The 16,598-nt window shown below is 40.9% G+C and overlaps 1 protein-coding gene across 2 annotated transcripts in view; it reads left to right on the top strand.

The window, feature by feature from the left end:
* WASF1 (WASP family member 1) overlaps positions 1-16,598 on the top strand; it is a 46,301-nt gene that overhangs the window by 3,197 nt on the left and 26,506 nt on the right. The window contains exon 2 of one of the 2 annotated variants that reach the window (XM_035109058.2): positions 5,235-5,393. The exons of the other annotated variant lie outside the window; for it this stretch is intronic. The gene's annotated coding sequence lies outside the window, so the exon portion shown is untranslated. The remainder of the gene's footprint in view (positions 1-5,234; positions 5,394-16,598) is intronic. 2 annotated transcript variants of the gene reach the window in all.

Genomic DNA, 16,598 nt, shown 5'->3' with positions numbered 1-16,598 from the left:
GTTCTGCAGTAGCATGCATTTGCTGTAAAGCCTTTCAAATATCTGTTCTAGTTTTACCATCAGTGAGGTGCAGTATGTGTGTGTGTTTTCAGAGTGAGTCTATGAACAACATAACCAGCATTTGTATAAAACCGAGGGAAATAGATATATGTGAAGATAGCCTTGTCTGATTTAGAATGAGTCGGTACAAGAGGAATATTTAGAACAGTTCAGTTAGAAAAGGTGCTCTTGTTTCCATTCTTGTCTCAGGAAGAGTTTATTTGCTTTAGACAAGCAAATGTGTGGATTTTTAAAATGCTAGTTGTCATCTGGTATATTATTTTACAAGCTTGAAACTTCCAAAGTTGCACTGTCCAGTGGCAGCTGATAATAGAGGATGTGGCATATAAACTGATTGAAGGTGAATGGATAAAAGGAGGATCAGAAGCATTGTAAGTGGTTAATACTGTAAATCATTTGAAAGCACAGTGTTCCTGCTAACCATATGAAGCTAAATTATACTACATAAGTGAATCCAATTTTATTTTTAAGCTGCCCTGGGAGGGCTTTGCAGCATATATGTAGTTTAAATAAACAAATTGAATTTGAATACCGACTCGCATGTGTTGGTGTCCATTCCTAAGGGTTCTTCTATAATTATCTTTTAGATGTAGTTGCTCCATTGAAATAACTGGATTTCAAGGAATCCATTCTGGAATATTGCTATACACAAATATTACACACAGAGACACACACACGTCAATTATATTTGGCAATAGTTTTTTCCCCTTCCCATTCAGTGGGATGCAAACATTTTAAGCACACAATATGCATGGAAAGAAATGGACATCTCATTGCAATTTGTTTTATACAGTACAGTGGAGTGAAATGCACTGGGATAAGATTTTGGAAGAAAAGTGGGGCAAGATGATGAAAACCTGATAGAATGGTTTGAGGAAGGCTGATCTGTGTTTTGTTTGTGACAAGCTGGAGGTAATAAGAGTGCAGTGCCCGGCAATTTATTCTTCTAAATCCCATTTATGCATTGTGTACAGTCTTTTCTATACATTTCCCCCCATTTCATACATCTTGGGTATAGATTCCATTTCCCCCGTATATTAAATCTGACCAGCCTGTTGGCTTGATATTATCTACTGGCATGTCAAACTCCAACATGAGAATCTTCAGATAAGAAAGACTTTTCTAGGCTTCTTGCTTGCTATAAAGTTTTAAAAATGGAAGAAATACTAGATTACTGTAAAACATCACCACTAACTTTAGTTGTTTTATATAATTACATTTTGACTACCTGCTAAAAAATAGCATTACAGCATGTTATACCAGGGGCGTGGAACCTCTAGCCATGGGTCAGACATTGCTCCCCAGCCATTCCTATTTGGCCTGTCAGACCAGTTTGAAAGAGCCACGCCCACCACCCATCACCTTTCTCCTGGAGGGAGAAGCAGTTTTCTTTAATAGGAAACCACTTCTCCCTTCCAGTGCTGTTACTTGAATCTCTGAAAACTTGAGGTTCATAGAGTAGTGCAGGGCTGTTTGAAAGCCCTTTTACAGCCCTACACTGCTCCTTGAATCCCTGGCTTTCTGAGGTTTGTAGAGCAGTGCAAGGCTGTTTGCAAAAGGGTTTTCAAGCAGCCAAGTTCTGGCAATGGGGGCTTCAAGGCACAGCATCACTTGACATCATAGTGATGTCAGGTGATTTACTTTGCAGTTGAGTGTGGCACATTTAATTAACATATCTAATTAATATCCCATGACCAAACCAAAGTCTTAATACATATGGTAAAATAATCACCTGAAATTTTAGGGCTTACATATGATATGAGATTTATGTGTATATAATTTTTAAAAATAATTATGCATGTCATTTAGTACCAGCACTTTAACCAGAATTCCTCTGGAATAATTTTGTTTCATTGCTGAGTTCTTCATTCTGTCCATTTTTGTGTTAGATTCTGTGGTAAATCACTATTCACTGTTTTAGGGTACAGAAGTTAAAAAGGAGGGGAAAGCAGGTAGCTTTTTTGATTGGGTGGGGGTGTTGTACTTTTTTATTTGTAGTTTACCACCCCAGAGCCTTCTCACAGCAGCATACCAGACTTGTGTCAAGTCAGGTTCTCAGAAGTCGCTTTATACTGTCTTGGCCAAATCCCTGAACATACTGAGTATTTTAATATTTATTCTGGCTATGTTCTTGTCTTTGTACAAGAGGAATACATTGCCTGGATTGTGTACAGGTAGTATAAATCAAATAACCTCCTTAAACATGCTAGTTTAATCAGCAGTTTTCCAGCGCATATTTTACATTTGCACAATTATTTCTTGCTGTCACATGCAATTCCAAACAGCAATAACGTCTAATGAAATTATATTTCATAAAAACGGCATACAAAAGAACAGTTTTAATAGGAGGGGCATATACATTTTGAAAACAAATTATTTTTGCTGGATAGGCAGCAACTTTGGTTATTCTGATTCCTAGCAAATTTGTGCGTCCTGTGCATTTTGAAAGAACTCACCACCACGTAAGTCTGTTTGAGAGAATACAGTCTTTAACACTCCAGTTTCAAGGAGATGAATGTCACTGTTGTAAAATTGGCATATGCACCACATATTTTTGACTGAGTTGGAGCAATACTCTCTCAACTCCTGTCTGCATGTGTCTACTGTATCTGAGATACTCTGATCATAGAATCATAGAGTTGGAAGGGACCCTGAGAATCATCTAATCCAATCCCCTGCAATGCAGGAATATGCAGTTGTCTTATACAGGGATTGAACCTGCAACCAGGGCCACACTCTAACCAACTGAACTATCTACTTGGTCAATGGCATCGTACCTCTTACTTACTTACTAAATTTATATTTTACCTTTTCTGCCAAAGGAGTGCAGGGAAGCAACTCACTCTAAGGAAGGAGGTCCTTTAGTAATACTTCCAGACCTTTCACTCCACCATCAACCAGTACATAACCATTAAATTTTCTTATGACCATAATATAGTTATAAATATAGCTTCTGGAATAAGGTGGAATTTCTAAATGACTACTGTCATTGCCTGAAGGTTTACAGCCAAGTTAAGACATAACTGCATTTTCAACAATACTTGTATAGGCACAAACATCTACAGGATCTACATAGGATTTCAAAAACTACAGTACAGTAGTACGAACTTAATCCATTCCAGAAGTCCGTTCTTAAAGCAAAACCATTCTTAAACCAAGACACGCTTTCCCTAATGAGGCCTCCTGCCGCCGGTGCCCTTCCACCATTCGGATTCCGTTCTTAGACTGAGGAAAAGTTTGCAAACCGGGACACTACTTCCGGTTTTGCAGAGTTCATAAACCGAATCGTTCGTAAACCGGACTGTTCTTAAACCGAGGTACCACTATACTTCAGCAAATTTAGAAATAGATACCTATTAGACTGTATCAGTCTAAAGAGTCAACTGAATCAAGAAAGGGTGGAATTCAAAATAGTACTAAGGAGATTCCTCCATCAGGCAAGCATACTAAATACTTGCACTAATGGCACTATCTCCATTCTCCTCCAGTGAGCTGTTCTAGAGGTTCTCTCAACCTCCCAGGAGCCAACTGGGAGTGAAGAGAAGCCCCATTGTGATAACAGGATTCATTGCACTGGTGGCTTCTGCTATCACAGCTATTGAACATCAATAGTTGTCACCTACAGCTCCCAGCTATATCCTATCTCTAGCGCATCCTTAAGGATCAGCAGCCTGTCTTGGAATGTGAGCTTTTCTTTTCAAATTTTGGGTAGAAAGCTTCCTTTGCCCATCATCACCATCTGAAGCAGCTACTTACCAATAAACACAAATTCAGGAGCTAGCCCTTTCAACTGATTCAATATTAGCATTGTCCTCATATTTGCTCAAGTGATGCTATCATGGGGCAACATAATTGGCAGTACCATCAGGAACTCATGAATTTGCCTATTTTCTGTGTGATACATGTTATCATGTGCCAGCAGTACCTTTCTGCCTTGACACGAAACATTCAGAAACCAGTGGATGAACATGTCTGCTAGGTATTCTCTAACCAGTTTCAAAGGTGCCTTACACAAAAATTTCAGCATGAAGCAGCTGAATTGGAAATCATATGAAGATTTTACACTTACCATATTTGAACTCAGTAGAGACTGAGTAGGTAGTATACTACAGAAAATAATAAATCCCTCCTTTGATGTTGAGATGTACTTTTCAATTGTGGGTAAGTTACACCAATTTTGAGTCTTTTTCTTGCTTTACTGGATCTCACTTTCATTTGTGCTCTCTAATCTGATATTCCTATCCTAGCCTTCTTTTCACATTATCAGTTTTGCTGCCTATCATTTTTATCCTATGCAAGAGACTTAGGTTTACTTGTTGCATTAAAGACACCACAGCACACATCACCTCTTTTTAAAAAGCCCGATGTAATCATAAAATAAGATCACAGCATAAGAGTAACATGAATCCCATATGTCAAACAGGATGAAATAATTAAAGCCAATCCAAATAACCAAAGATTAACTGGACTTGAGATGTCCTATTTTGAGATGATTAAAACAGATGGAGTGAGGGATCTCTTAAGCAACGGGCAGGTGTCAGTAAGATTCTTCATTACTTACATGTGGCTTCACATGTAATGAATCTTGTATGTAGATAGCATTTGATTAGTATTCTCCCCAAATTAATTAATAATTTTAAGGATTAGGACTTTTTGCTTTGGAAAATCTAAATCCTTGAAATATACTCAAAATGTATTTATTCCCCCCCCCAAGCCAGTGGGGGGTTATTTTGGACCCCTGCAGCTATCTGAAGTACGGTAATTGTAAATTTTGTGCAGCAAACCTGACCCACTTAATACTCTGTGTGCTCCTCAACAACGGAGATTGTTGTCCCATGATATTTTTGTCTCCTTCCCTCCTTCCACTTAATCCTCCAACATTGTAGATGGTAGCATTGAGATTATAACTTTCTTGTAAAAAAAGCAGTAGTAGTTTATATATCTAGCAGGTGGAGAATATAAAAAATTCACTGAAAGTAATGATCATCCATCTCTTATTCCGAAAAATGCCCAAAAGTCAGTATATTCTAATGTGTGAAATGCTGTTGTAGTCTCAGTCCAGTTCCCAGTGGACAGGTGTTAACATAATAATTTACACTAATTACATCCTTGTTGACTATCATTTGTAGAAAGGTCAAAGATTAAATAGTTTTAAATTAACCTTTCACTTCTAGATGTGACCGTTTCCTGGCCAGAGATGAGACACAAGTGATTGCAGTGTATGCTTTCCTGTAATGAAGCAATACCTGTTTATGCACAGAAGACTATTTTGAGAGTGTAAAATCAAACACCTCCTGGAGTGTTATTGGTAGAAGACAACTGAAAAGCAAAAGGTAAGTTAAGATAGATGGTACCAACATAATTTCTGATCTTAGACACGTTGGGTGTGATCTGGTAAACTGAATTTGAACGCATTCCTATCTTCCAGTATAGAGAGAATATAGTATACTTTCCCATAATGCAGTGGTAATTCTTATAATTTGGATCAGAATTCCAGTTTCTTTGTCTGAAAAATTGCTTAATTAAATGGTAAATCTATAATTTATCTTGCACATCCCATTTCCTGTCTACCAGTGAAATGTTGATTATAATTACTAATTTTAATGTCAAACAATGCAAAATTAATGGGCTTGAGGCAGCTGTCATTTATCTCTGGAAGAGGTAATGTGCAAGCTGCCATTTCCTAATCATGATATTCTTGAAAGTTTCCAACTTCTTCTGCTTGCTGCCTTCCATCTCAACATCAGTTGCCTTGTGAGGGACCAGGTGCGCAGCCTGGGAGTCATTTTGGACTCACAGCTGTCCATGGAGGCGCAGGTTAATTTTGTGTCCAGAGCGGCTGTCTACCAGCTCCATCTGGTACACAGGCTGAGACCCTACCTGCCCGCAGACTGTCTCACCAGAGTAGTGCATGCTCTGGTTATCTCCCGCTTGGACTACTACAATGCGCTCTACGTGGGGCTACCCTTGAAGGTGACCCGGAAACTGCAATCAATCCAGAATGCGGCAACCAGACTGGTGACTGGGAGCGGCCGCCGGGAACACATAACACCCGTCCTGAGAGATCTACATTGGCTCCCAGTACGTTTCCGAGCACAATTCAAAGTGTTGGTGCTGACCTTTAAAGCCCTAAACGGCCTCGGTCCTGTATACCTGAAGGAGCGTCTCCACCCCCATCGTTCAGCCCAGACACTGAGCTCCAGCGCCGAGGGCCTTCTGACGGTTCCCTCACTGTGAGAAGCAAAGCTACAGGGAACCAGGCAGAGGACCTTCTTGGTAGTGGCACCCGCCCTGTGGAATGCCCTCCCATCAGAGGCCAGAGAGATAAACAACTACCTGACATTTAGAAAATACTTAAAGGCAGCCCTGTTTAGGGAAGTTTTAAATCTGTGATATTTTAATGTATTTTAATGTGTGTTGGAAGCCGCCCAGAGTGGCGGGGGGACCCGGCCAGATGGGCAGGGTATAAATAAATTATTATTATTGTTATTAATATTATTATTATTATGTGCAGTTTTTTTAAACATCGGGAGCAACTTGTGTGCAGTCTTTTAAAGTGAAGGTCTTGGCAAGGTGTGACTTATTGATACTGTGATTTATTTATTAAGGGTACTGAAGTTGGCCAATGGAAACTTGAGAGACAAGACCTTGAGTACTAAAAAAGGAGTTCTTGCAATAGATCAATATGAGTTAAACTGTTTTCCCATGGTGTCCATTTTTTATTTTAGAGATGCTCTCCCATAGATTTAAGCTAAGAACCAAAGTCCTTTCATGTTGTATGAAGGAGAAATGATGATGGATTGAAAACACTCTTCTAGGAATTGGAGTCTGTCTTGCTGTGGATTCTCGTATTTTTTCAGATAATTAATACCCCTATTGAAATCTATATTTCTTTGAATAGTGTTCCTCTGAAAGTAAGTCTTCTGCAACTGTATTTTCAGCCATCAGAGCAGCAGGGGGAATAATGCATTCAAATATGAAATGCATCAAACCATATTTGATTTGTTGCTTAGCAGCCAAAGCAAATTATGGAAATTGAAATCTGAAACAGATTGAACATCATGATAGCAAGAGAGTTTCACTTCTGTTTGTACCATCGTATTAAATAACACAATTTCTGTTCTGTGGGCTTTTTCTACACTTTAGCAAAATTGTTCTGCTGGTGCTTTCAAAATACTCTGTTAGAATGAAAGTAGTGTTATAAAGCTCATTTCTGGCTTCCAACATCTGAACAGATGAGCACATTAATTAGATAATTCAGTGGGAGATATTAGAAGATTCTCAGCATGGTGTTTTAGGGAATGCCTTGAAATTTATTTAATTTACATTCTATTTCAACATTGAAGAATATGAAAATTACATATTCCAATATTCTCATAGCTTGCAGAACTGTTTCATGCTGCACATCTCCTCCTTACTGTTTGGGATTCCTCCATCAGGCTAGATACAGGGCATCACGATTGAAGCAATGTGAAAAGAAAAGTTAGAAATATAGTTAGCTATGATTTTTAACTTCTACTGCCTTTTTCTCTGGTAATTGTCAACAGCAGTCTAAGAAGCCAAGATTCAAGAGTAATTGATAATTAACCAATGCTTCCAATCCAAATTGCTAATCACTGCATATTATGACTGTGATGCAATTTTGCAAATAATTATTGAGTGAGGACTTCTGCTATTACAGTGCAGTTTGAAATATTTCTGTAATTTCTACATTGGTTCTTTTAAGTCAACTGGGGACAATCTCAATATCTTTCTACTTTCCCAAGTCAGGACCAGCAATACAATGCTCAAGCAAAGGCCAGTGCCTTTAAAGCAGGCATCCCCAAACTTCGGCCCTCCAGATGTTTTGGACTACAATTCCCATCTTCCCCGACCACTGGTCCTGTTAGCTAGGGATCATGGGAATTGCAGGCCAAAACATCTGGATGGCTGCAATTTGGGGGTGCCCGATTTAAAGGGTGGCTAGAGACTTTTTTTGCATCCCACTCTGTCCTGATCTGGTTATACAGGACTATATCAATTCTTAATTTCTAATTCATTCTGACTAAACTACTGCCAGCAAAACTTTCAGTTAATTATTCAGTACCGTAGCTGTGAACATTTGTCATCTTCTTAGATTCTAAATGAACATCATATACTGTACAGTGGTACCTCGACTTACGAACGACTCGACAACTGAATTTTTCAACTTACAAATGGGGGTAATGGCCGTGCACTTACAAATGTCTCAACCTCCGGAAAAAAACTGCGGCCATTTTAGATAGGGTTGCTTCGACTTACAAATTTTTCTGTTTTCAATGCATTCCTATGGGAAATCGCGTTTCCAATGGTGTTTTTCGACTTACGAAGGTGCCTTCAGAACGGATTAAATTCGTAAGTCGAGGCACCACTGTACAATTTCTTGATAAAAGATTGAGGTCTGGAAGGGAGAGGTGATTGTTCTTTCGGCTGCAGATTACATTGTAAGTATCAAATGCAAATACAGGTAGCGAGAAGTAGAAGTTTGATTAACAGTTTAAGTGTTTTAGTATAACCTTTCAAATCAATGGAAGCTAAAAGACTAGAGCGAAAAACTACAGTTAAACCTAGGTTTAGAAAGTACTAATATTGTATTTTGTGTTAATACATGTTGAGTGTAGAACATAAGTGATGACATTGACAGTCATGTCTCAGTCTTTTTATAAAACTTAATAGGGAGAATAGACTTAGACAATTTTAGGGGATTACTTTTATTTGTTTGGGGTAGTAGAATGCCCCAGACAGATGCATAAATGTTACGTTGGAGAGGAGCACTTTCATATACTTCCCTGAAATAGTTTTTGTTTGGAAAACCATTTAGGACACTTTAATCCAATATGGCAATTCTTTAACAGAAACTAAGAAATGGAAAGATAGTTTTTAGGGTACATATTTCTACCCCAAGCTGAATTCAACAGTGTGGGAATGGTGAAGCCATATGTAAGAATAAGAGAATAACCTGCTTCTTTGGATTGGTTTTTACTTGAAAAACCATGTGGGACATTTTTGTTGTTGTTTAGTCGTTTAGTCGTGTCCGACTCTTCATGACCCCATGGACCAGAGCACACCAGGCACTCCTGTCTTCCACTGCCTCCCGCAGTTTGGTCAGACTCATGTTGGTGGCTTTGAGAACACTCTCCAACCATCTCGTCCTCTGTCGTCCCCTTCTCCTTGTGCCCTCAATCTTTCCCAACATCAGGGTCTTTTCCAGGGAGTCTTCTCTTCGCATGAGGTGGCCAAAGTATTGGAGCCTCAGCTTCAGGATCTGTTCTTCCAGTGAGCACTCAGGGCTGATTTCCTTAAGAATGGATAGGTATGATCTTCTTGCAGTCCATGGGACTCCCAATAGTCTCCTCCAGCACCATAATTCAAAAGCATCAATTCTTCGGTGATCAGCCTTCTTTATGGTCCAGCTCTCACATCCATGCATCACTACTGGAAAACGATAGCTTTAACTATACGGACCTTTGTCGGCAAGGTGATGTCTCTGCTTTTTAAGATGCTGTCGAGGTTTGCCATTGCTTTTCTCCCAAGAAGCAGGCATCTTTTAATTTCGTGACTGCTGTCTCCATCTGCAGTGATCATGGAGCCCAAGAAAGTAAAATCTCTCACTGCCTCCATTTCTTCCCCTTCTATTTGCCAGGAGGTGATGGGACCAGTGGCCATGATCTTGTTTTTTTTGATGTTGTGCTTCAGACCATATTTTGCGCTCTCCTCTTTCACCCTCATTAAAAGGTTCTTTAATTCTTCCTCACTTTCTACCCTCAAGGTTGTGTCATCTGCATATCTGAGGTTGTTGATATTTCTTCCGGCAATCTTAATTCCAGTTTGGGATTCATCCAGCCCAGCCTTTCGCTGAGGGCGATGAAACAGTAGTTGAGACGGCTAGAGTGCCGGTGGTGGAAAACTCATTCTGAATCAGACCGGACACGGGCTAGAGCTCAACTTCGAGCCTACCAAGTAGCAATGGCGACAGCGAAGAGGACCTTCTTCACCGTTTCTATCACATCTGCAGAAAACAGCAGCAGGAGACTGTTCCAGGTGGTTCACAATCTATCCGAACCACCTTCATCATTGGGGCCTGGTAGGGACCCCAATATCTCCTGCAATGCTTTTGCAAAGTTTTTTGCAGATAACGTCGCTCAGATTCGGAGGGAGGTAGACTCCACTGTGGGAGCAGGGCCGGGGCGGGAGAGTGCTGGAGCCCTGTCTAGTCATGTTTCATGGGATCAATTTCAATCTGTTACCTCCGAGGATGTGGACAGGCTGCTTGGACGAGTGAAACCGACCACCTGTCTCCTTGACCCTTGCCCATGCTGGCTAATAAAAGTGAGCCGGGAAGGGTTGGGCGATGGGCTCCGCGGGGTGGTAAATGCTTCCCTCTATGAGGGAGTATTCCCGGACCCGCTGAAAGAGGCAGTCATTAAACCACTTCTTAAAAAAAACATCTTTAGAGCCGACAAATGTGGCCAATTATCGCCCAGTCTCAAATCTACCATTCTTGGGCAAGGTGATTGAGCAAGTGGTTCCTGAACAACTCCAAGCACGCCTGGAGGATGCAGACTATTTGGATCCCTTCCAGTCGGGATTCAGGCCTCATCATGGGACTGAAACTGCCTTGGTCGTGCTGGTTGATGGTCTCCAGCGGGCTAGTGAAAAAGGTGAGAGCTGTTTCCTAGTTCTGCTGGATCTCTCAGCGGCCTTTGATACAATCTTTTTTTTTTTAGTTTAAAATCTTTTATTTCATTATTTTCAAAATTACATCTTAAAAGAGAACAAATAAGAAAACAGAAAAAACACAAAAGGAAAATCCCAAAAAACCATAAAATGAAAGAGAAAAAAAAGGTAAGAAATCATTGTACTTAAATTTACACAAACCAAAATTCTGAGCAGAACCTCTCCATGCGTACAGAAATTGTATTCCAAACATACTAACAGAGATATACTATTCCAATAATAATAACAAATATATATATATATATATGTACATACATGCATATATATATACTAACTCAAAACTCTCAACATTCACCACATAACTCAAGCATCTATTATTCAACATAATATACCAAAAACGTAAAAGAGGGGGGGGGGAGAAAAAAAAATACAACTAATGAAAAGTACAGATACACATAAAAGTAAAAATAGAAATAGAAATGCTTCCGATTGTCTGTCCACTGTTATCTTATCATATACTCCTCCCTTGACTTATTGTGTTCCGTCTCCGGTCATTTCCGGAAAGATTTACCTACTTTAACCTAGCATATATCGGCCTTTGATACAATCAACCATAACATCCTTCTGGACCGTCTAGAGGGGTTGGGAGCTGGGGGAACTGTCATACAGTGGTTCCGCTCCTTCCTCCTGGGCCATGTTCAGAAAGTGGTGGTGGGGGAATGAGTGTTCAGACCCCTGGGCTCTCACTTGTGGGGTGCCTCAGGGTTCTGTCCTCTCCCCCATGCTTTTTAACATCTACATGCAGCCGCTGGGAGAGATCATCAGGGGGTTTGGGCTGGGTGTTCATCAGTATGCGGATGATACCCAGCTCTACCTCTCTTTCAAATCAGAACCAGTGAAGGCGGTGAAGGTCCTGTGTGAGTGCCTGGAGGCGGTTGGAGGATGGATGGCGGCTAACAGATTGAGGTTGAATCCTGACAAGACAGAAGTACTGTTTTGGGGGGACGGGGCGGGTGGGTGTGGGGGACTCCCTAGTCCTGAATGGGGTCACTGTGCCCCTGAAGGACCAGGTGCGCAGCCTGGGAGTCATTTTGGACTCACAGCTGTCCATGGAGCCACAGCTTAATTCTGTGTCCAGGGCGGCTGTATTTCAGCTCCATTTGGTACGCAGGCCGAGACCCTACCTGCCCGCAGACTGTCTCACCAGAGTGGTGCATGCTCTAGTTATCTCCCGCTTGGACTACTGCAATGCGCTCTATGTGGGGCTACCTTTGAAGGTGACCCGGAAACTGCAATTAATCCAGAATGCGGCAGCCAGACTGGTGACTGGGAGTGGCCGCTGGGACCACATAACACTGGTCCTAAGAGACCTACATTGGCTCCCAGTACGTTTCCGAGCACAATTCAAAGTGTTGGTGCTGACCTTTAAAGCCCTAAACGGCCTCGGTCCTGTATACCTAAAGGAGCATCTCCACCCCCATCGTTCAGCCCAGACACTGAGCTCCAGCGCCGAGGGCCTTCTGGCGGTTCCCTCACTGTGAGAAGCAAAGCTACAGGGAACCAGGCAGAGGGCCTTTTCGGTAGTGGCGCCCGCCCTGTGGAATGCCCTCCCATCGGATGTCAAGGAGATAAACAACTACCTGACATTTAGAAAACACCTAAAGGCAGCCCTGTTTAGGGAAGTTTTTAATCTGTGATATTTTAATGTATTTTGCTATTTGCTGGAAGCCACCCAGAGTGGTGGGGGAAACCCAGCCAGATGGGTGGGGTGTAAATAAATAATGATGATGATGATGATGATGAATTCTGCATATAAGTTAAATAAGCAGGTATACAATATACTGCCTTGCCGTACTCCTTTCCAATTTTGAACCAATCAGTTGTTCCATATCCAGTTCTAACTGTAGCTTCTTGTCCCACATAGAGATTTCTCAGGAGACAGATGAGGTGATCAGGCACTCCCATTTCTCTAAGAACTTGCCATAGTTTGCTGTGGTCAACACAATCAAAGGCTTTTGCATAGTCAATGAAGCAGAAGTAGATGTTTTTCTGGAACTCTCTAGCTTTCTCCATAATCCAGCGCATGTTTGCAATTTGGTCTCTGGTTCCTCTGCCCCTTCGAAATTCAGCTTGCACTTCTAGAAGTTCTCGGTCCACATACTGCCTAAGCCTGCCTTGTAGAATTTTGAGCATAACCTTGCTAGCATGTGAAATAAGTGCAATTGTGCGATCGTTGGAGCATTCTTTGGCACTGCCCTTCTTTGGGATTGGGATGTAGACTGATCTTCTCCAGTCCTTTGCTCACTTCCGAGTTTTCCAAACTTGCTGGCATATTGAGTGTAGCACCTTAACACCATCATCTTTTAAAATTTTAAATAGTTCAGCTGGAATACCATCACTTCCACTAGCCTTGTTATTAGCAGTGCTTTATAAGGCCCATTTGACTTCACTCTCCAGGATGTCTGGCTCAACGTCAGCAACCACACTACCTGGGGTGTACAAGACTTCCATATCTTTCTGGTATAATTCCTCGGTATTCTTGCCACCTCTTCTTTATGTCTTCTGCTTCTGTTAGGTCCTTACCACCTTTGTCCTTTATTATGGTAATCTTTGTACGAAATGTTCCTTACAGATCTCCACTTTTCTTGACCAGATCTCTGGTTTTCCCCATTCTATTGTTTTCCTCTTTTTCTTCGCATTGCTCGGTTAAGAAGGCCCTCTTGTCTCTCTTTGCTATTTTTCGGAAATCTGCATTCAATTTCTTGTATCTTTCACTATCTCCCTCGCATTTTGCTTGCCTTCTCTATTGGATGGAACAAAAAAGTACCACAATGGCAAAACATTAGTAGATTTAGTGAGGTTTTTTTGTTTTTTGTTTACGGAATGAAATTTTTGAATTACACGTGTCTGAAATTTGTGGACATTAGCTACAACTGTGCAGGTGACCATATCCTAGCAGCTCTGCTTCTGTGTGAATTCTGCAATGAAAAGTGACCCTGGTGTGACTTTCAACCTAGTATATGTGGAAGAAAATTCAACCACATAACACAACTTTTTCTCCTGTCCCTCAATGATTGTAAATGAGAGCTGACTCACACGATGCATCTGCTGTTTGACTGTAGGTGGGGGATTGAATGTTTAAGTGTCCCCACATAAAGATGCTAACATTTCAAAGAGAACACTAGGGTTGGAATTCTTCTCCTTGGGCAATGAAATCACAATCAAAGGAAAGGCTACCCAGGGAAGCAAAAGCTTTGAACAGAAGGGGTAGAGCACACAGCAGTCACAGGAAATGAACAAATTGGCACAGAACTACAAAATCTACTTAAAAAGGCAAAAGATACAATAATCATGGCTGTGACCCACTCACAGCTAGTTGTGGTTTGGCAAAGAAATATGATTAATAAACATAAAACACTTAAAGATTTGATAATCATCACAATTGGGGTCAGTAGAGACTGGGTGTGGCCAGGTTGCTGCAGAAAACAATGGTTTCCTTAGCTGCTTTTTGTTTCTTTGCGTATCAGGCAAGGATAATTGGATTTTTCTTTTTTTGAATGCCTAATGTTCTGAACTGCACTCTTAATAGGTTATAACATGACTATCATGCTTTCCTGAGCCTTTCATCTTCACTTTGCTACATCGCACTTCTTCCCACAAACTTGTTTATAGCTGTGTGTGTGTGTGTGTGTGTGTGTGCACGCACATACACTCCTGTACGCATACCCATATGTTTACGGATGCATCTGTCAGCTGCAGATAGCATTTCATGTGTCTGAGAAAAGTGTTCTTTGACCCACCAAAGCTTATGTCTGAATACTTGTTCATCCTGAAGTTTCAGTGGACTAGCTCCCACCCCCAGTATTAATTCTTGGCTTCTTAGACTGCTGTTGAGTCACTAATGGAAAATCTTTAAAAAGAAGGATGTGTTCCAGTTTTGAGTTGGTACACAGAGTACAGAAGCATCCATATACACCAGCGAACCAAAAGGCTGGCCATGTGGTACTGTCTGCTCTTATATTTTGCCCCAAGCTTCTACTGTAGATATGCCATTCTGTTTTATCATGGCCATGCTAGACTTGTACCTCCAGGGTGAGCTGTGTTATAGCAATGACAAAACTGTTCTGTGCCTTCCAGCAGGGATTCCAAACTGCTCAGGCAGATAAAGGCCCTTGCATGCGGTTAAATCTTGCTTGTAATGCATTGAAGGTTTGGCCACAGTCAATCTGTAGCTTAGGAAAGTCTTGCTGGTAGAGAGATAGGATTTCTGGGAGACCTCTACAACAGCCGATATCCTCCTAGATGTGTCTGTTTGCAACTCTCTCTCATTCTTTAACCTCTTGTTAGACAAACATCCCCCAACTGCTGGAAAGGTCTGGATTGTGCACACTTGATTTTTATATAGGAGAAGGGAGGTGGAGATTTTTAGACCTTGAAGCATATTGTGCAGTCTGTGGATCAAAACAACTGTGCTTCTTTGGTTATTTCCCTTAATATAGAATGTATTTTGTCCTCTCCTCTTTTTTTGTTATTGTAAAAATAAGTTGCCACAGTTGGCATTTTGTGCAGACAAAATCTTTGGATTCAACCCAAAATCACCAGCCCAGGTTCTGAGTAATAACAAGGCATGGGAGAGAGAGAGAGAGAGAGAGAGAGAGAGAGAGAGAGAGAGAGAGAGAGAGAAGAAAGCATTTTTTATGATGCAGGGAAGAGGGCATCTAGAATTTGTCATAAGAAGGTAAAAGATACTACAAATAAGAGAATAAACAAAAATTATGCAAAATCATAATACATGATATAGAGCCAGTTTTTCTGAAGGCAGCCTTAGTTTTCACTACCAGAAACAAATAACAGATCTTGCTTTCTGAATTCTGGTTAAAGGAATAACTGCTGCTCCCTTGCTAAGAACAGCAAAAAAATCTGGGAAACTTACCCCAATCCTTCTTTTAGCCATACAAAAGATACCACAACCATATTCTGCCTTTAGCCATTTTCGTGTTTGACGTTTCTGCACTGCTGGAAATGTGCATATGTAAAGCTACCTACAGAAGTGTGTGGGGCTTTAAGAACAAGGTATTTGTAGCCCTGGGGAATAGATGGATTCTTCTTTGTGCACAGATAATGTGTACAGTAATATTTATGTTTCTGTAGAAATTTTGAATGTGGCAATATTCATTTTGCTGATATGGACATCAATATCTTTTATTCACAAAACTATTGAATCCTATGCCATAGAATGTGTGTTTCTGGCCATGTAGCAACAAGCTACTCAAGCACTTTGAATTGTGCTCAGAAATGTACTGGAGCCAATGTATATATATTTTTAGGACTGGTGGTATGTGCTCCCGGCAGCCACTCTCAGTCACCAGTCTAGCAGCCACATTCTGGATTAATTGTAGTTTCTGAGTAACCTTCAAAGGTAGCTGCACATAGATTGCATTGCAGAAATCCAAACAGGAACATCTCAATTTCTTCCCCCAATCCCCAATCTTGAGAAGCTGAAGAATCTTAATTTTTCATGTATGTGGAGCATACTAAAGTTCTCAGTTTTTTGAGGTTGCAAATATATGTACAAAATGTTGGTGTGAAAATCAAAACCTACTTATCGTGCTTCTTAGCGTTGTCATATAATTCACTGTAATTCAGTGGTACTAGATTTGTTCCTAGTAACAGCTGCAGTGGCAGATGTTGGGCTGTCAAATTTCAGCAGCTCCTTCTGGAACGCTAAAATTCAGCATTTTCTCATCTACCTCTCTTGCTCCGTTCCACATCACTGTTGAGATGTGCCCTGTGGCACCAGTGTCCAGTGCAGCCGAACCAGTTACACTAGCCTAAAATTGCCT

Source organism: Zootoca vivipara, chromosome 3, assembly GCF_963506605.1.
Source record: "Zootoca vivipara chromosome 3, rZooViv1.1, whole genome shotgun sequence".
Lineage (NCBI taxonomy): Eukaryota > Metazoa > Chordata > Lepidosauria > Squamata > Lacertidae > Zootoca > Zootoca vivipara.
Note: the sequence above shows the minus strand (reverse complement) of the source record. Positions and strands in the feature narration are given on the sequence as shown.